This window comes from Microtus ochrogaster, chromosome 1, assembly GCF_000317375.1.
Source record: "Microtus ochrogaster isolate Prairie Vole_2 chromosome 1, MicOch1.0, whole genome shotgun sequence".
NCBI classification, from domain to species: domain Eukaryota; kingdom Metazoa; phylum Chordata; class Mammalia; order Rodentia; family Cricetidae; genus Microtus; species Microtus ochrogaster.
The window spans coordinates 49,408,348-49,429,279 of NC_022009.1; the positions used below are offsets into that span (position 1 = coordinate 49,408,348).

Sequence of the window (20,932 nt, forward strand, 5' to 3'; positions counted from 1 at the left end):
GGGAGGAGGGGGAGGGAAATGGGAGGCTGGAAGGAGGTGGAATTTTTTTTTCAATAAAAAAATAAATAAATAAGAATTTGTTGAATTTTATGTTTTCTTTGACCAATAAGTCTATTTTCTCAATAGTATCTTCAGCTCCTGAGATTCTTTCTTCTATCTCTTGTATTCTGTTGGTTATTCTTGTCTCAGTAGTTCCTGTTCACTTATCCAGAGTTTTTCACTTCCTCTTTAAATGTCTCCATTTTCATAAAGTTACATTTAAAGTCATTTTCTTCTACATCTTCTGAGTTAGGGTGATCCAGTCCTTCTGTTGTTTAATCACTGGATTCTGGTGTTACCATGTTGTTTCTTAGGATGTTGGAGGAATTCTTTCATTGGTGCCTACCTATCTCTTTCTTCAAATGGGGGCAGCAGTGTCTTGGATTCTTGGTCCAATCCTTGCTTTGGCTGTCTCTTAGATCTACTCAATATTGAAGCAGGCTCTTAGATCCACTTAGTATTGGCACAGGCTGTGTTTTGCAGGGTTCCACAGAGCTCACAGGGAACAGTGGTTTGGGGCTGGGTTGGATTTAGGGCTATCCAGCAAGCTACCTGCTAGAAGCTCCTATGTCCCTCAAGTGTGGGTGCAGGATGTGTGGCAGGGTTCCAAGGAGCTTGCAGGAAAAGGCAGGTTGGGGGCGGGGTGGATTGAGGGCTAACTGGCCATCTCTCTGCTGGCATCTAGAAATGCCTAAGGAACTGGGGAGAGGCCCCTGGATTTTCTCCCACCTGGAGGTCTTAGGAAGTTGGAGGTCCAGGACACAGGGCCACTTCCTACACATCTCCTATATCACCCAAGTGTGGGCACAGGATGTATAGCAGGGTTTCAAGCTAAGGAAAACTAATTATAGATATCTATTCTTCAACTCCATCAAAGACTTCAGAAGTATATAATATCACCTAAGTAAATAGGAAATGCATTGTAAGCAACTTCCAAAACTCCAGAATTAACTCTCATTGCCTGGACAGTCACCCAAAGTTCTTTTGTAACATTGGGGCACCCATCTTTAGCTTACAGGCCAATGGTATATAAGCAGACATTTCCATGAGACAGGAAATTTCAAAGACAGTTATGCCTATCAATCCCTTTCTTCTGTGTCCTCCAGAATGTCTGACAGATGCTTTCATGAAGCAGGAACAATGAAGGACCATCCCACCTTTAGGCAAGTTCATCAGTCATCTCTCTATGGTTTCCACATGTCTAACTCACACAGCATAACACCAAGTAGTTCAAACAAGAGCAGTCTCTTGCTCAAAAGGCCAATAAAGTCCATAAGAGGCCTCTTCAGTGCCTATCGCCCTCTTAAAGTAATTGGTGCTGCCAGGAGCAGATGTGTCTTATTGTCATGAAAAGTCTAAGTTTTTAAAACATTTTAAATACCATATTCTGTTAGTCTTTGAAAGGTTTGAAGAATATTATACATTTGAATTATATCTCTGTACATCTAGAAAACCTAAATATGATTATGAGCTTGACTACTACAGATGACTATCTATTAATCTGTATTTCTTAATTATACATTACATTTTTAAATGAACTGTACAAACTCAATACCTTATTCAAAACCAGAAATGCATATAACAAAATTGACCTCAAATTTGTATCAATAGACCAATATCCATACCCTGTCAATGTATTCATCTCTATATCATTTCTCCCTTTAAATGTAAACAAACATTTATATACAAACATTTCTATATAACTTTTTATTTTTTTACTTGGTTTATGTGGTAAAAAGATCTATTCTAATATGATATCTTCCCTCTGCATTAAAATTCCTCTAGGGGAAATTCTGGAAGGCCGTATGACTAGAATACAATTAAGATTTGGATTCCCTCTATATACTTGTCCCTCCTGTAATTTCTCTTCAATGATTGTCAATTCTTTTTCCACTCCAGCTGTTAAGTCCCTGGGACTATTTAAGTCTTTGTCACCATCTAAGGCTTTATTTAAGTGAATTATTAGATCAGGTGTTATCCCAACATCTGGCCATGGACTTGAAATGTCTCCTAACAATCTCTGAAAGCCATTACGAATCCACAACCAGTCTCTCCTAATTTGTGCATTTTTTGATCAAATTTTCTAAAAAACTATTTTGTAACCTAGGTAATTGACAGAATTTCCTCCTTGTATATTTTCAGGAGCAATTTGTAATTCTCATTTAGGCAAAACTTTCTTCTTCACACATTTTTCTAAAGTATCTGCAACTGAGTCAGATAACAAAATGTCATACATGTAATGGTAAATTATAAACTTATAATTATTTGTGTATTATTTCCAAAGGCTGACTTACAAAGTATCAGCACAGGGAGGGCCTGTTGACATTTCCTGTGGGAGGACAGTCCACTAGTATCTCATAGTAGGCCGAGAATTATTATAAGTAGGCACTGTGAAGGCAAATTTTTTTCTGTCCTTTTCTTGTATATGTATAGTAAAGACAATCTTTTAATTCAACAACTATGAGAGGCCATTATGTTTTGTCAATACAGAAGGCAGAGGAATTTCAGAACATAGAGGGCCCATACATTGAATAACCTCGCTGACATCTCTTAGATCTATCATTAAATAACCTTGCTGACAGCTCTTAGATCTATCACCATTCTCCATTTTCCAGATTTCCTTTTTTTTTAATCAACAAATACAGGAAAATTCCAAGGGCTGGTAGAGTCTTCAATATGGCGAGCATCTAGTTGCTCTGTCCCAGCTGTTTTAAAGCCTGAAGTTTGTATTCTGTTAAAGGCCATTGTTTAAACCCTTATTGGTTTCTCAGTTAACCACTTTAAAGGCAGGTTTACTGTTGCTTTGTGCTCTTGAACAGCCTGAATGGCTGGTGAACTTTGTTTATAATATCTTTTAATATTCTTCCCAGAAACATGAGATTTTACAATTGTAGGAATATTAATCTGGGTATTACGATCCTGCAGTACGCCCTGACCCCATAAATTTACTCTAATATTAGCTACATATAGCTTCAAGCTTCCTTTCTGTCTTTCTGGCCCTATGCATTCAACACACCTCATTTGTTGTTTCACTTAATATGGAGTTTCAACTCCCAGGAATTGAATATCTGCCTCTTCAAGAGGCATATCTGAATGCCAAGATTCTGGAATAATGACATTCATGTCCACACCTGTGTCTAGAAACCATTCAATTGCAATATCATTAATATGCACTCTTGGGTTTGGTGTTTTATCATTTATAGAAGTCTGCCAAAATATACATTTCTTATTTTCTACTGGAGTTTTTTATTCATCCTCCATGTCTAGTTCATCATCCAGAACAGTATGGTTTCTTCAGTAGGCACTGGATTGTTTAATTTTCCTTGCAAGACGTGTTTTCCACAGTGACTGGGAATGACTGGACCTTGTTTGACATGGGTGCCTGCAAGAGCATCCTGATGTTATCGGGTGTAGTGATGAGATGAGCAGGCCTGCTTTTCATCCCACCTGGCTCCCACATGGCTAGCTTATCCCCGGAAATAATAACACAGAAACTGTATTCATTTAAACACTTCCTGGCCCATTAGTTCCAACCTCTTATTGGCTAGCTCTTACATATTGATTCAACCCATTTCTAATAATCTGTATCACCACTTGACTGTGGCTTACCGGGATGAGTCTAAATGGCACCCGTCTTGGGCTGGAGCTTTATGGCATCTGCATGACTCTGCTCTTCTTCCTTCCAGCATTCTGTTCGGTCTACTCCGCCTAGCTAAGCTGTTGTCCTATCAAAAGTCCAAGGCAGTATTTTTATTTAACCAATGAGAGTAACACATAGACAGAAGACCCACTTACATCAATCGGGATGCCTTGTCTGTCTTTTGTTGACCTTCATTTATTGATCCAAGGTAGTCTTTTGCCATACTTCCTACATATACCAGAAGGCTGAGTCCTCCTTTTTCTGATGTTCCTAGAGGAAACATTATTCCTAGGAATTTATTGTCTACAGTTCCTTATTAGATGTCCTATTCTACCACAATTAAAACATTTGGCATTTTGGTGTCTCCTCATACCATTTGAAATTGCTTTTCCTACCTAAGCCTCAACACTGTAGTCAAATGTCTCAGCATTCATTGTTTGCAAGATCCACTCATCTATTGGTGCTGATCTCACCTTTAATGGCCCAAGGATCTTCTTACATTCTAAGTTGGCATTTCCAAAAGCCAAAGATTTAAAAAATACACATCTAGCTTCTGGGTCTGATACTTCTACTTGTACAGCCTTAGTTAATCTTTGTAAAAAGTCACTAAAAGGTTTTCTCCAGCCCTGTTTAACCCTAATATATGATTAAATTCTCTGTTCTAGTTCCTGAACCCTATCCTAAGTATTTAAAGCTGCTTGCTACATAGGGACAAGATGCATTCTTTGCAGAGATCCTGGTCCTGAGGATCAGAGTAATCACCATTGTCAAGAATTTTATCTTGTGAAGTCTCAAGTCCTTTTGCTTTCCCCCTTTGTTCTAAAATTTTTGCCTCTTTACTCCAGTACCACTTTCAAAGCAGCTAAGGTACATCTTCTAGGACCACTCAGATTAACTGAAGCCAATCATGTGGGGTGACCTTATTGCTTGAAGCCCACATTTCCACCATTTCCCTAAAAAAGGCAAATGTAATTTATAAGATATTATTGCTTGTTTAATTTCTTTTACATTGCTTATACGTATTGATTCCTATGTATATTCTTTGAATTCCTTAGGGTACTTTTTGCCAGATGGTCTTTCTGAGGAAATTACTGGATATGCAGTTAAAACTCTTGGTAAGTCATCACAGGGTCTGGCACATACTGGTGAGGTTAAATTTTATCCTTGTACCTTCTGTCCCTGCTCATCAATTTTGATAAATTCCTCAATCTTTTCAAATCTTTTTACTACTGCCTTTCAAAAGTCTGAATCTCCTGTCCAGTGTTCTGTTCTAATGCCCTCACTGAGGATTCCAAGGTATGAAACTTGTCCAGTAAAGATAATATCTCATTCTTGTACATAATTTTGATGGTGTACATATTACCTTCCTGAAGAGATACTTTACCTGTTAATTGATAAAAACTTTTCTACAGAGTCTAGTTGTTAAATTCAACAACACAAATTCTTTCAGATATTTCTGTCAAATTGATGTTATCCCTCTCAATAGTATTGATCTTCTCAATAAACTGTCTATTATTAGTCTGTGAAGACTGTATTATTTCTGAAAGTTCCTCATTTTTGGTCTCATTTTTAATGAGATAATATGAAAAACAACACTAATTCCTAGAATCAAATAAAGGGATGTATAAGTGAAAACACATAAGCCTTGCAGAATACCATCCATAGCATGAGCAAAATAATTATTGAACTCCTGGATAGTTATGGTGTTGGTCATTTTTGCATTGTTTCAGATCATACCTGTTGTAAGGTGATTATAATGATTGGTGTAGTTGTAATAATTGTTATTGTCCATCAGGTGTCACAGTTGCAGCTGTGTGACTGTTCAGTGGTGAACAGTGTATGTTGCTTACTTAGGTACTAAAAATTTGCTTTGTTTGACAAATTAATAGCAGTTATTAAGGCAATCAAAGCAATTCTGAGATTTGGTGACCAGAATGAAGAGAAAATCCGAAGTTTTCCATCAGTTTGAGTCACAGACTGTGTGAGTTGTGGATTGTGCATGTGGGCTGGCATGTAAGGTGCCAAATGGTCACAAGCCGGGAGTGCTGAGCAGCAGTATGCCTCGGGTGGGAAAGTCAGTGCCCAATGTGCCAGGTATCTGGCAAACCAATCCTGAAAAGGGTGGACCAGGTCTTACATTGGGTACAAATAATACCACACTACCTTAGAATTATGTATAATCAAGGGTTATTTATTTAGTGGTAGTCTCACAGATCACAGTCCTAGATCATAGTCCTCTGCATGAATGGGAAACGGGAACTGAATCCAGCAGCCAGAAGCAAGAAAGTGAGCCTACTCTTTACAGGTGCATCTATAGACTAAAAGATCATGCCCAAGTGGGCTGGTACCTTAAAGGCTGTTGACTGAAGGAACTCCTACAGCGTGACTCCACTTTTTACATTGATGAGATGGCATGTGGGACATTGGCCTACAGCTTCTGCTGTTTTGGCCTTAAGGTCAAAGACTTTAAGATGTTCTCTTTTCAAGAGGTCCTGTATTTTTCCTTTTCCCAAGTGAGTACTTTGGTGTATTTGTTGGATTAGTTGAGTGGCAAAGTCTGATAGGCAGATAATTCATTCTTCCGGGGTCCTGAACCATCCTTTCTCCTTGTAAATGTTTGTATATGTGTGGATTCTTTGCAGTCTTGGTCAATATAAGCTGGAAGTTTTGGCAATGTAGGTATTAACATCTTTGGTGGTGTGACCAGCAGGATGGCTGCTGTCTGTTGTGCAGCCTCCATTGCTGCTATGTCTGCCAGCTGTTTTCTCTCAAGACTGGGTCCTCTCCTTTCTGGTGTCCAGGGTAGTGTATGACAGCTATTCATTGGAGCATCCATATGGTCTTTAAGGGGTCTAAAATTTGATGCTTGTTTTTAATAGTCTTTCCTTCTGCAGTCAACATTTCCCTCTCACTGTATATGACACCAGGGACATGTATTGTGGCAAAAGCAAACCAGCTATTGGTATAGATATTAAGTATTTTTTCATTTCCCAACTGCAGTGCCTTTGTTAGAGCTATTAGCTTGGCCCTCTGGGCTTATATCCCAAAAGGTAGGGCCTCTGTCCATATGACTTCTTCCTCAGTTTTAACTGCTGCCACCACATACCTGGTACAAATTTTGATGAAGCTTCTGTCATCTGTATACCATTGTTACCTCAATCCTTGAAAAATAGACATCCTTGAGGTCTGGTCTGATCCCATGGAGATGTCTCAGGATGGCAAGACAGTCCTGGAGAGACTGATCCAGGTCTGGCTCTGGGAGTACAGTATCAGGGTTCAAAGGCACTGCTGTTGGTGTATTGGATCCTTGGTAGGTTTAAGAACAAAACCGGGTAATGTGTAAGCTGAGCATTAGTGAGATATCAGGATAGCATTGAGGGTGGTCATTCTAAGAGTTTGCCTCAAAGTCACTTTGTCTGAATCATTACCTAGTAAAGTTGTTGTTGCAATTATGTGGAGGCAAGCAGGCCAATCAATAGCCACTGGATCCAGCTTTTTGAATCAATACTTTTTGGCCATTCCCTTCTCATCCTCATATGAGGCAAAGCAATAACACAAGCACAAGCAAGTACATGTAAACTCACAATTAATAAACAAAATTGCCCAACATAATCTATCAGTGAACCAAAAGCATGGTAACTAATGAAGCACACTCCTAGCCAAACACAAATACCAGCAATGACTGCCAGTTTCAAAATCCAACCAAAAATGTTCCTGCAGTAGCTTAATTTCTCTAACCCTAACAAAACCTCAATCCTTTTACAATAGAGAGCTTCTTCATTGAAATCTCTTGGCATCTGTGTCATTGTCTTTGCATCTTTGCACCCCCTTTTCCAGGAAATGGGGATCGCATATCAGGCAGCAGCAACAAGCCAGCAACAACTACCAACAGGCACCCAGAATGGATGGGCCTTTTCCTTTTGCTTGCTTTTTGGGTTCTCCTGATCATCTTTTGGGCATTTTTCTTTCTTGCTTCCTGCCTCTGCTGCTGTGACTATCTCAACTCTCCACCAGTGTCTTGAGTTCACCCCTTTCAAATGTTTTCCATGAGTTGAACCCTATTTTCATTTTCTAAGCACTTGATGAGTTGGTACTGTTTTTCCTATCCCTACATTTTCTTTTTATCCCCCATTTGTCTTTCTGGTTAGGAACTCTCCATCATGACTCGGTTCATCCTAGTACCTACATATAAGGTCTAACAACCCAGGAGGTAGAACCAACAAAGGGCCTTCTGACCAGTCCTTTCTCATAGAGACGGCCTAACAAACCACAGAAGTCCCTCACTAAAAGCAGCATACTCAGTCCATGAACACTAATTTCCCTTTTCATTCCAGCCTTGTCCTCTTGTGGACTCCTTTGCCATCTAAGAGCAACTGATGACTTTTGCCCAAGACCACTCTCTGGGGTTGTCTGAAGGTTCTCCTGCATTACAGGGACTCCCAACTGCTCTTCAGAGTGTGGACTGTTGGACTTCCTCCCTAGTTTCTCTCTCAACTAATCTGGTTATGCGACTGCCAGTTAAGAGCTCTCAGGGTGGTGGCCAGTTTATTTCACGGGAAGGCTTTGGCTCTTCACCTGTGGTTGAATCCTCTTTCCCTTTCAGGACTGGAATGGTCTCCTAGGATGTTGGCTACTTCCTCTAGCTTGAACCAAAATCTGAGCACAGGAAATAAGATGCAGTTGTTGCCACTCACCCCCTGTCTTTTGGCTTCTTTCTTAAATGCTGCTCCTCCTCATAGATGTCTCCTGGGGCCCAGGATGAATGGTGTTCCTCCCCCTGAGGATGGGGTCTTCCCTTCTCTGCTAGCACTGCCACCACCCCTCCCCCAAGTTGGCAAGAGTTCTGTGAGTTTCATGTAGGTCTGTTGCCCTGGATCTTGCCCACCATTTTTGCCTCTATCTGACCTCCCACCCTCAATATCCAGAGCCTGGAGCTGAAGCTGCCTTTTCCGGATGTTTCCTGAGATATTCCTGCAGCATTTCAAAGTTTAGGAGGCCTGGGCCTCAGGCTTACTCTCCCCAACTGTCTTGGTCCCATTGAGAACTGGTATGGAGATGGTACCACCCCATGACTTGTTTCTTGACAGATGCAGGATGGGTGGGCCACTGATTGTGTTGGACCCATCTCTATCTTTTGAGGATATAGTTGTTCCCTTCCTTCCTCAGTCTCTTCCTTCTCTACAACATCCTCAAATTCAAAGCTCAAGAAATGTTTTTCCCTCCATTCATGGGTCACTCATTCAGAGATACTGTATGAGGCATCCTGCAGTAGTGAGAGGCCATTGACTCTTTCTCCCTAGCTGGGCTTTTGGAGACCACACCAGGGCCTCCAGTCCTAGTTGGAAAGAGCAAATCCAACACCTCTGGTGGTGCTGGGGCAGTTGGTATTGGATTGGCTAGTGATGGCACATCCCCTGGGGAGAGATGTACTCACCACTTTGAGAGGCTGAGACTGAGTCATAGGGGGAATCTTGAAAGATGAGGCAAGAATGTTACAGAGAAAAGAGCTGCTCGGTTTTATGGGGTCTGAAGAAGCTGCCACTGACCAAGCAGAAGAGTGTCGTGAAGGATCGGAAGCTGGGATGACCTCAGGGGGAGGAAGGCAACTTTAGTGGCAGAAGTATCACCTACTGTTCTGAACTAAAGGAGAAGGAAGAAGAAGTCACTTGTAGATCTTTGTACCACACAAACATCCCAGACCCAACTCAGCACTCCCTGTTCTATCACTGATGTCTGTATAGCCACAGCCCTAGAGATACCTAATGGGGAAAACACATTTGTGGTTAAGGTAAAACGCCCTTCAGAGTACATTCTGGAGACAACTGATATACTTCATGTGAAGGCCTGGGTGTCTGACATCCAGGAGTGCCTAAGCCCAGGACTCAGGCCTGCTATCTGCCTCCATACCATAATCCTCAAAATTATTTCACCCAACAAAAATCAGGAAGTGTTTTGGAAAAGAACTATACCCAAATTCCCAAATATTGTTTATAAATGTTTGTTTACATTTAAAGGGAGATATGCTATAGAGATTTGCATTGATATGGATCTTGGTATATTTAAGGTCAATTTTGTTATACTGTGTATATGTTTTTCTGATATTGATTAAGGTATTGTGTTTGTCAGCTCACTTAAAAATGTAATGTATAATTAAGAAATATAGGTAAATAGAGAGTCATCTATAATAGTCAAGCTTGTAGTCATGTTAGTTAGATTTTCTAGATATACATTGATGTATTTCAGATGGATAAGGATTCTTCAAATCTTCCAAAGACCTTCAGAATATGGCATTTAAGATGTTTAATAACTTAGGAATTTTCATGACAATGAGACACATCTGCTCCTGGCAGCACCAATAGCTTCAAAAGGAAGATGGGCATGGAAGAGGCTCCTTATGGAATTTGTCAGCCATTTGGGCAAGAATCTACTCTTGCCTGAACTGCCTGAGGAACTGAACATGCAGGACCCACAGATAAATGACTGCTGAACTTATCTAAAGATGAGATGGTTCTTTGGGGTCCCTGCTTCACGAAAGACTAGAAAGAGTCTGCTAGACATTCTGCAGGACACAGAAGAAAATGACTGACAAACTGCCAATATAGGTGGAACTGTCTTTGAAATTTTCTTCTTCATGGAAAAGTCTGCAGGATACTATGGGGCTGTGGAATGAAGACTGGATGCCCCAATGTTACAGAAGAACTTAGGGTGATTGTTCAGGCAGTGAGGTGTCTCTGTCAGTTCTAGAGTTTTGAAAGTTGCTTACAATGCACTCCCTGTTTACTTAGGTAATATTATATTCTTCTGAAGTCTTTGACATAGTTGAAGAATATATAGTTATAGCTTTCCTTAGTTATGATAAAAGTTAAAATAGATATAAATATTGTAACTGTAATTCTTGCTTGATACCTGTTTTGTTATATGTAATTCTACTATGTTAAAGTTAAAACCTTTCTTTTTATTTAAACAGAAAAGGGGAGGTTGTTGACTAAGGTTTTCGTTTTGCCTGGTTCCCACAAACATTAAGTCCTAAAGAAAATCACACAGAGGTCTATATTAGTTATAAACTGATTGGTTTATTAGCTCAGGCTTCTTATTAACTTCTATAACTTATATAGTCCATTATTAGCCATTATTCATATCTGTATTAGCCATGTGGCTCAGTACCTTATTCAGTGGGGCAGTCAAATCTTGATTCTTCTGTGGTTGGGTTAGGACTGCAGAGAAATGGGATTCCTCCTTCCCAGAATTCTCCTGTTCTCATTGACCTGCCTCTACTTCCCGTCTGGTTGTCCTGCCTATACTTCCTGCCTGGCTACTGGCCAATCAGCATTTATTTAAAATATAATTGACAGAATACAGACCATGGTTCCACATCAGGAGGTGATGTGGGATTCCTCTCTGTATGTTGTGAATATCATTTGTGAATAAAGAAACTACTTTGGACCTATAGAAGGACAGAACTTAGCTAGGTGGGGAAAACTAAACTGAATTCTGGGAGTAAGAAGGGCAGAGTCAGAAAGAAGCCATGTAGCCTTGCTAGAGATAGATGCTGGAACTTTACCCAGTAAGACACAGCCATGTGACAATACACAGAATAATAGAAATTGGTTAAATTAAGATGTAAGAGTTAGCAAATAAGAAACTAGAGATAATGGACCAAGCAATGATTTAAATAATATAGTTTCTATGTGATTATTTCAGGAGTCTGGGTGGCCAGGAAATAAACTAGTTGCCTCTCCTACAACATGAGTGGCTCACAGTGTTTTAAAAAACTGTATGTAGGTTTGGGAGAGAGATGAAAAAGTATATAGAGAGTTACAAAGAAGTAAATAGTTTTAAAAATAAAACAAACACACCTGGCAGCCCCTATCACCCCAGGAAAGTCTGTGAACACCAACCAAAAGTATGATCCACCAACTTTCTTGAGGCACAAAGACACATTCTAAGGTGAGTATGCTGGGAGCCACTTACATCTAACTGAGATTCAGCCGCAGTCATTAGCTGTATTGTTCTTCTAGTCTCCACGACTTGGCCTACCACAACTATGATCTACTGGAACATGTGTAAGATCCTGACCCACAGACACAAAGTAACTGGATCTCCAAAACAGAGGGCAGCATCAGGATACCCAGGAAGAGTATTAGTGAGGATGCAGAAACCAGAGGCCTTAGACCAGATAATGACTTTTTGTAATGAATACTTACAAGATAAGCAAAGGGGTTAACAGTATGAATCAATTTGTCACACTGCAACTTCCATGATAAGATTTTTAATTTTTTTTCTTTTTTCTCTTAATTTTTTTTATTTGAGATGTGTGCAGAGGCAGAGGTAGATGTGAAAGAAATAACCATCTACCAGGTTACTAGAAAGACAGTTTGAAATCCATAGTGAATGTTCTTTATGGTTCAAAAATAAATACACTTAAACCTTGAGATGTATGTGTATATATATAATATATATATACATTTACATGAATGAGAACAAGAGGAAGAGAGAGAACATGATAAGGCACATTTAGTTTCAAACTTTAAAAATCATCCTTTTTTGAAAGATAATACTTTTTCTGTTGCCAAAAAGCATTTTGCCCTAGCAGAGATATAACCTGCCTCAAAAGGATCCACTGTAATTAGGGTTTGGGCAGGGTTTTACTTTTGTCTTTCTGGGAGAAAAATGCATCCAATTAAAGAATTTGGAGATCATGTGACAAGTGAGACATCTGAAATAGACAGATGGCTCATCAAGAGAAAATGTCATTCCAGGATTAGGCAGAAAAGCCATAGCAACCTTCATGAGCAGGCAAGATGGCCTGAGACAAATCCAGGAGCAGGCAGGAAGGCCCAAGCAACCTCTTAGAACAGGCAGAAAGGCCCGAGAAAATTCTGGAAGCAATTAGTGACCTCTAGGAGTTTTAAGGGACCAGAACTTTTGCCACAACTCCACCTAGAGAAGTCACCATCTGAGTTTTGGACGCATTGGCACCTGGAAGGGTGATGACAAGAGACACATATCTAAAACTACACCAACTGGAAGAAAAGATGGGTAGACAACAAGATAGAATACAAACAACAAAACACAAAAGAGCATGGCACCACCAAAAACTAGTGGATTTACAACAATAAGACTTGATCATGCAAAACAGAAGAACAAGAAGAAAATGATCTTAAAAGTAACTTTAGGAAAATGATTGAGGCCTTTAAAGAGGAAGTAAAAATTTCCCTAAAAGAAGTAAAGGGAAAGACAAACAAAAAATTGGAAGTAATCAACAAAATCCTTAAAGAAAACAAAAAAAAGCAATTAAATTGGTGAAAAAATGATTCTAGACTTGAAACTTTTAGACAATAAAGAAAACACAAAATAAGGGAATTCTGGAAACAGAATGATCATGAAACACAAATGCAAGCATAAACAGCAGAATGCAAGAGATGGAAGAGAGAATCTGAGGCATTGAAGATATGATAGAGAAAATGGATTCCTTGGCCAAAGAAAGCATTAAATCTAAAATATAACACACAAAATTTCCATGAAATATGGGACACCATGAAAAGACCAAACCTAAGTATAGTAGGAATAGAAGGAGAAGTCCAAATCAAAGGTACAGAAAATATATTCAACAAAAATATAGAAGAAGAATTTTCCAACCTAAAGAAGGACATTCAATAAAAATACAGGAAGCTTACAGAACACTAAATAGAGTGGACCAAAAACAGTCTGCATGCCACATAATAAACAAAACACTAAACATATAGTATAAAAAAAGAATATTAAGATTGCTCTTTGAGCTGATGAGGGAGGGGGACTTGATCGGGGGAGAGGGAGGGAAATGGGAGGCGGTGGCGGGGAGGACGCAGAAATCCTTAATAAATAAATAAATTTAAAAAAATAATAAAAAATATAAAAAAAGAGCTACAAAGAAAAATGGCCATGTAACACATAAATGCACACGTATCAGACTTATACCTGAATTCTCAATGGGAACAATGAACATTGAAGATCTTGGACAAGTGATATGTAGACATAAAGTGGCCAAAGAAGCTAGCTCAGACTGTTATACCAAGCAATACTTTCAATCATTGTAAAACCATATTTAAATAATACTTAGCCACAAAACCAGCCCTATACAAAGTACTAGATGGAAAACTCCAAACCAAGAAATTCAGTTACTCCCACAGAAACACAGATAATAGATGACATCACATTTGAAAATCTCAAAGTAGGGAAAAGAACTCAGAATAAGATCACCACCAACAAAAGTTAACAGAAACTAGAAATCATTGATCATTAATATCCCTTAATATAAATGACTCAATTAATATATATAAAAAGACACAGGCTATCAGATTGGATATGAAAACAGAATACATACTTCTGTTTTATATACAAAACACACTTCAAACTAAAAGACTGGTATCACCTTTCAGTAAGGGTTAGGAAAAAATTTCCAATCAAATTGATCTAATAAAAAAGCTTGTGAAGCTATTCTAATATTTAAGAAGATAGATTTCAAAGTAAAAATCAATCAAAAGAGACTAAGAAGAACATTTCACATTTGTCACAGGAAAAATCCATCAAGTGGGTATTGCAATTCTGAACATCTATTACCCAAATACAAGGGCACCCTCTCACCTAAAAGAAATATTACTAAAGCTAAAATCGTGCATTAATCCCCCCAAATTAATAGTGGGAGACTTTAACACCCCACACTCACCACTGTATAGGTCTGATAGAAACTTAACAGAGAAATAAGAGAACTGTCTGAAGTTATGACTCAAATGTACCCAACAGACATCTATAGAACATTCCATCCAAACCTAAAAGAATATATCTTCTCAGCACTTCATAGAACCTTCTCAAAAATTGACAACATAATTGGTAACAAAACAAACTCAAAATATACATAAAATGAGATAACCCCATGTATCTTAATGGATCACCATGGCTTAAATTTAGAATTCAACAACAGTAATTTCAGCAAGCATACAAACACATGAAAATTGAACAATGATTATCTGAATCACCAAGGAGTCTAGGAAGAAATAAAGAAAAAAAGTAAAGATTTACTAGAATTTAATGAAAATCACCATGCAACAAACCCAAACTTATGTGAAACAGCAAAAGCAGTGTTAAGAAGAATGTTCATAGAACTAAATGCCTACATAAAGAAGCTGGAAAAATTTCACAGTAGCAAGTTAATATAACATCTGATAGCTCTACAAAAAGAAGCAAACACACAGGAGGAATAGAAAGCAGAAAATAATCAAATTGAGAGCTGAAATCAACAAAATAGAAACAAAGAAAACAATACAAAGAAACAGTAAGACAAAGAATTGGCTCTTTGAGAAAATCAACAAAATAGGCAAACCTTTATCCAAACTAACCAATAGGCAGAGAGAGAATATTCAAATTAACAGTATCAGAAATAAAAAGGGGAAATAACAATATTTACAGAGGAAATCCAGAAAATCACCAAGTCATATTTCAAAAACCTGTACTCCACACAATTGGAAAACTTTAAGAAAATGAACAATTTTCTGAATAAATACCATTTACCAAAATTAATCAAGTCCAGATAAGCAAATTCAATAAATCTATAACTGCTAAGAAAATAGAAGCAGACACCAAAAATCTCCCAAAGAATAAAAGCTGAGGACCATGGTTTCAGCTCAGATTGCTACAAGATTTTCAAAGAAGAACTAATACCAAGACTCCTTAAATTGTTCCACACAATGGAAAGAGAAAGAACATTGTCAAACTCTTTATGATGCTACAGTTATCCTGGTACCCAAACCACACAAAGATACTACTAAGAAAGAGAATGTTTGACCAATCTCAGTCATGAACGTTGATGCAAAAATACTTAATTAAACACTGGCAAACAAAAACCAAGACTGCATCATAAAAATCATCCATCGTGACTAAGTAGGCTCCATCCCAGTGATGAAGAGATGGGCTCAACATATAAAAAATCTGTCAATGTAATCTACCTTATAAACACTGAGAAAAACCCACATGATTATCTCAATAGATGCATAAAAAGCAAAAACCACATGATTATCTCAATAGATGCTGAAAAAGTCTTCAATAAATTCAATAACCCTTCATGACAAAGTCTTGAAGAGTGCAGGGATACAAGAAGCATACCTAACCATAATAAAGACAATATACAGCAAGCCAACAGAAAATGCCGTACTAAGTGGAGAGAAACACAAAGTGGTACCATTGAAATCAGTAAGAAAAGTGTTCACTCTCTCAAAATCTATTGAATATAGTACCTCAAGTTCTAGCTAGGGCAATAAGACAACAAAATGAGATCAAGTGGATACAAATTGGAAAATAAGCCAAACTCTATTTGTTGATGATACTACTAAGTAAGAGAATGACTGACCAATCTTACTCATAAACATTAATGCAAAAATAATTAAACACTGGAAAACCAAAACCAAGACTACATCATAAAAATCATCCATCGTGACTAAGTAGGCTCCAACCCAGTGATGAAGGGATAATTCAACATATGAAACAATATGAGAGTTTACATAAGTGATCTCAAAAAATCTACCAAGGAACTTCTACAACTCATAAACATCTTCAGTAATGTGATTAATTCCAAAAATCAGTAGCCCTCTTTTATACAGATGACAAATGTGCTGAGAAAGAAATCAGAGAAACATCACCCTTCACAATAGCCACCAATAATATAGAATATCTTGTGGTAACTCTAAGCAAACAAGTGAAAGACCTTTATTACAAGAACCTTAAAACTTTGCAAAAAGAAACTGAAGAAGATACCAGAAAATTGAAATATCCCCCATGCTCATTGATAGGTAGAATTAAGATAGTAAAAATGGTAATCTCACCAAAAGCAATCTACAAATTTAATGCAGTCTCATCAAAATTCCAGAAATATTTTCACAGATCTTGAATGAACAATACTCAATTTCATATGGAATCCTGTACAATAAAGGAATTTCTAGAAGCATCATTATCCCTGATTTCAAATCCTGCTATAGAGCTACAGTAATGAAAATAGCCTGATATTGTTCTAAAAATAGACAGGAAGACTGATGAAGTTGAATCAACAATCTGAATTGCTATCTACACACGTACAAACACATGAATTTTGACATATAAGATAAAAATGTAAAATAGAAAAAGAAAGCATATTCAACAAATGGTGTTGGCATAACTAGATACCAACCTGTAGAAGAATGCAAATAGACCTATATGCATCCCCATGGACAAAACTCAAGTTAAAATGGATTAAAGACCTCAACATAAAACCAGCCACACTGAACCTCATAGGAGAGAAAGGGGGGAATACACATGAATAAATTGACACAGGAGACCACTTCCTAATTATAACCCCAGAAGCACAGACACTGAGAGAAACAATTAATATATAGGACCTCCTAAAACTGAGAAGCTTCTAAAAGTCAAAGAACATGGTCAACAAGATAATATGTCAACCTAGAGAATGGGAAAAGATCTTTACCAACCCCACATCTGACAGAGGACTGATCTCCAAAACATACCAAGGACTCAAGAGACTTGACATCAAAAGAACAAATAACCCAATAAAAAATGGGGTCTGACTTAAACAGAGACCTCACAAGAGATGAAGCTGAAATGGCCGAAAGACACTTAAGGAAATGAAATGCTCAGCATCCATAACCATCAGAGAAATGCAAGTCAAAACAATTCTAACAATCCATCTTACACCTGTCAGAATATACAAGATCAAACATACTGATGACAACTCATGCTGGATAGCATGTGGGGTAAGGGGAACACTCTTCATTACATGTGGGAATCCAATTTGTACAGGTGCTTTGGAAATCAGTATGGCAATATTTCAAAAAATTAGGAAACAATTTACATCAAGACCCAGTAATACCAACTGTGGGTATATGCTCATATGCTTAAAACATACCAGAAGGACATTTGCTCAACTATGTTTGTTTCAGCATTCTTCATAATATCCATAACCTTAAACAACATAAATGTCTCTACTGAAAAATGGATAAAAATGTTTTTTATACTCTTTTTCAAATTTATTTATTTATTAAAGATTTCTGTCTTCCCTGCCACTGCCTCCCATTTCCCTCCCCCTCCCCCAATCAAGTCCCTCTCCCTCTTCAGCCCAAAGAACAATCAGGGTTCCCTGACCTGTGGGAAGTCCAAGGACCACCCTCCTCCATCCAGGTCTAGTAAGGTGAGCATCCAAACTGCCTAGGCTCCCACAAAGCCAGTACGTGCAATAGGATCAAAAACCCATTGCCATTGTTCTTGAGTTCTCAGTAGTCCTCATTGTCCACTATGTTCAGCAAGTCCGGTTTTATCCCAGGCTTTTTCAGACCCAGGCCAGCTGGCCTTGGTGAGTTCCCGATAGAACATCCCCATTGTCTCAGTGTGTGGGTGCACCCCTCGCAGTCCTGAGTTCCTTGCTCGTGCTCTCTCTCTTTCTGTTCCTGATTTGGACCTTGAGATTTCTGTCTGGTGCTCCAATGTGGGTCTCTGTCTCTGTCTTCTTTCATCGCCTGATGAAGGTTAATATTCAGGAGGAGGCCTATATGGTTTTCTTTGGGTTCTCCTTATTTAGCTTCTCTAGGATCACTAATTATAGGATCAATGTCCTTTGTTTATGGCTAGAAACCATATATGAGCGAGTACATCCCATGTTCCTCTTTTTGGGTCTGGCTTACCTCACTCAAGGTAGTGTTTTCTATTGCCATCCATTCACATGCAAAATTCAAGAAGTCCTTGTTTTTTACTGCTGAGTAGTACTCTAATATGTATATATTCCATACTTTCTTCATCCATTCTTCCATAGAAGGGCATCTAGGTTGTTTCCAGGTTCTGGCTATTACAAACAATGCTGCTATGAACATAGTAGAGCATATACTTTTGTTGTATGATAGGACCTCTCTTGGGTATATTCCCAAGAGTGGTATTGCTGGGTCCAGGGATAGGTTGATCCCGAATCGAATAGAAGACCCTGACATTAACCCACAAACCTATGAACACCTGATTTTCGATAAAGGAGTATAGAATAGAAAAAAAGAGAGCATCTTCAACAAATGGTGCTGGCAAAACTGGATGTCAATCTGTACAAGAATGAAAATAGATCCATATCTATCACCATGCACAAAACTCAAGTCCAAATGGATTCAAGACCTCAATATCAGTCCGAACACACTGAACCTGATAGAAGAGAAAGTGGGAAGTACTCTACAACACATGGGCAAAGGAGTCCTACGTATAACCCCAGCAGCACAGACATTAAGGGCCTCATTGAATAAAAGGGACCTCCTGAGACTGAGAAGCTTCTGTAAAGTAAAAAAATGTTTTACATTTACACAATCTTACTCTATGCAGCAATAAAAATAATGACATCTTGAAATTTGCAGGCAAATGAATGGATCTAGAAAAAGCCATATTGATTGAGGTAGCCCAGACCCACTCAATACATTTATAAATGTAAATATAAAATATATAGTATTTACTCATAAGTGGGTTTTTAACATAAAATAAAGAATTATCATCCTACAGTCCATAATCTTAGAGAACCTAGACAATGAGGACCCCAAGAGAGATAAACTTGATCTACTGAGGAAAGAGAAAAAGACACGATCTCCTGTGTAAATTGGGAAAATGATGGTCTTGGTAGAGGGTAGAAGGGGTGAGGAGAGGAAGGGAGGAAAGCAGAGAAAAATGTATATCATGGTAAAAACAAACTTAATGCAACAAAAGAGAAAATGGGTTTTTGGCACACAAGATCCCTTCAAGGTTTTCCAAACACAGAACTAAGTAGTAGAACCACATTCCCTTTTCCATAGCACAGGTATACCTTCTCCTCCATCCCCATAACACTTGCTCTTATTCTTTTCTTGGGCAACTGGCACTCATATCAGTGGTTTCAGACAACTTGTTCTTTTGGATTTAAGATCCATTTCTATTGTTACTAGAAATGTTAGCTTAATCTACTTCTTCTGCTCACATTCACTGGTCAAGATGAAGCATCCCAATCAGAGCATGGAGGGCAGAACAATCACCTCTCAACTCTGGGTTCCTTGAGTTATCTGTTAACCACCTGACTCAGAATTTAGAGAAATTAGAGAAATAAGGTTTTCTTGAAAAATAAACTGTAACAGAAATGAGCTGGTTGCTTGTCGTCCCAGCCTCCCTGCTAGCTTACATCCAAAATAACCACACAGAAATTGTATTAATTTAAACACTGCCTGGCCCATCAACTGCAACCTCCCATTGGCCAACTCCACATCCCATTTTCATCAATCTGTGCATTGCCACATGACTGTGGCTTGCCGGCAATGTTCTAACTGGTGTCTGTCCCAGGCAAGAGATCCATGGCTTATCAACTCCAGCCTTCTTCTTTCCATCATTCCATTCTGTCTACTCTGCCTACCTAAGTTCTACCCTATCAAAAGGCCAAGGCAGTTTTTTATTCAATCAATGAAAGCAACACATAAGCAGATGAACCTCCTACACAAATAAACTGTTCTCAGATGACAGAAAACATATTATAACCTTTAACAGGGAGTAATGATGCTTCAAACACAGTATTATTCAATATGAGAAATATAATTTTGAAATGTTACCATTTAAATCATGGTCTCACATAGACAATACAAGAACTAGACCATTGGGCTAAATCACAGCATTAAATGAGAATGTTTTTAAAAACACAAAGTTTTGAATTAGGAGTATATGCTTCTGTGGGCGTAGTGTCATACTCATGGAGAAAACAGATGGCACAGGGACCTGTAGATTCATGTGGTTCTGAGCTGCCTGAATCTTCTAGCATTTACAATCTTCTTTTTCTTCTTCTTCTTCAGGAACTGATACTGGCCACTACACAGGATCACATTTGTCCTTTTAAATGATCTGCATTTTCTTCAGGAAAAACACATCCTAAATTTAAAAAGCAACTATAATGGGCCTGTGAAAATCAAGTTTTTGCCACACAAGATCCCTTCAAGGTTTTCCAAACACAGAACTAAGAAGAATCTGTTACAAAAAAAGAAAGAAAAGAAGAAGAAAGAAAAATAATTGGGTATGACACACAATCAGGTGTACCATATAGGGAATATGGAGACAGAAAAATCACTGGGACTCACTGGACAAGCAGACAATCCAGTCGTTGAAATCAAGGCCCAGTGATAGAAATTGTCTCCAAACAAGTGGTGCAGACTGTTAGAGAAATGCACAAACACACACAGACACAAACACACACACACA

General features: G+C 38.3%; 1 pseudogene and 1 gene segment (V, D, J or C); both read right to left on the reverse strand.

The window, feature by feature from the left end:
- LOC101998540 overlaps nucleotides 1–20,932 on the reverse strand; it is a 698,241-nt gene that overhangs the window by 287,250 nt on the left and 390,059 nt on the right.
- The window catches only part of LOC101999096, a 55,158-nt pseudogene that overhangs the window by 33,413 nt on the left and 813 nt on the right, over nucleotides 1–20,932 (reverse strand).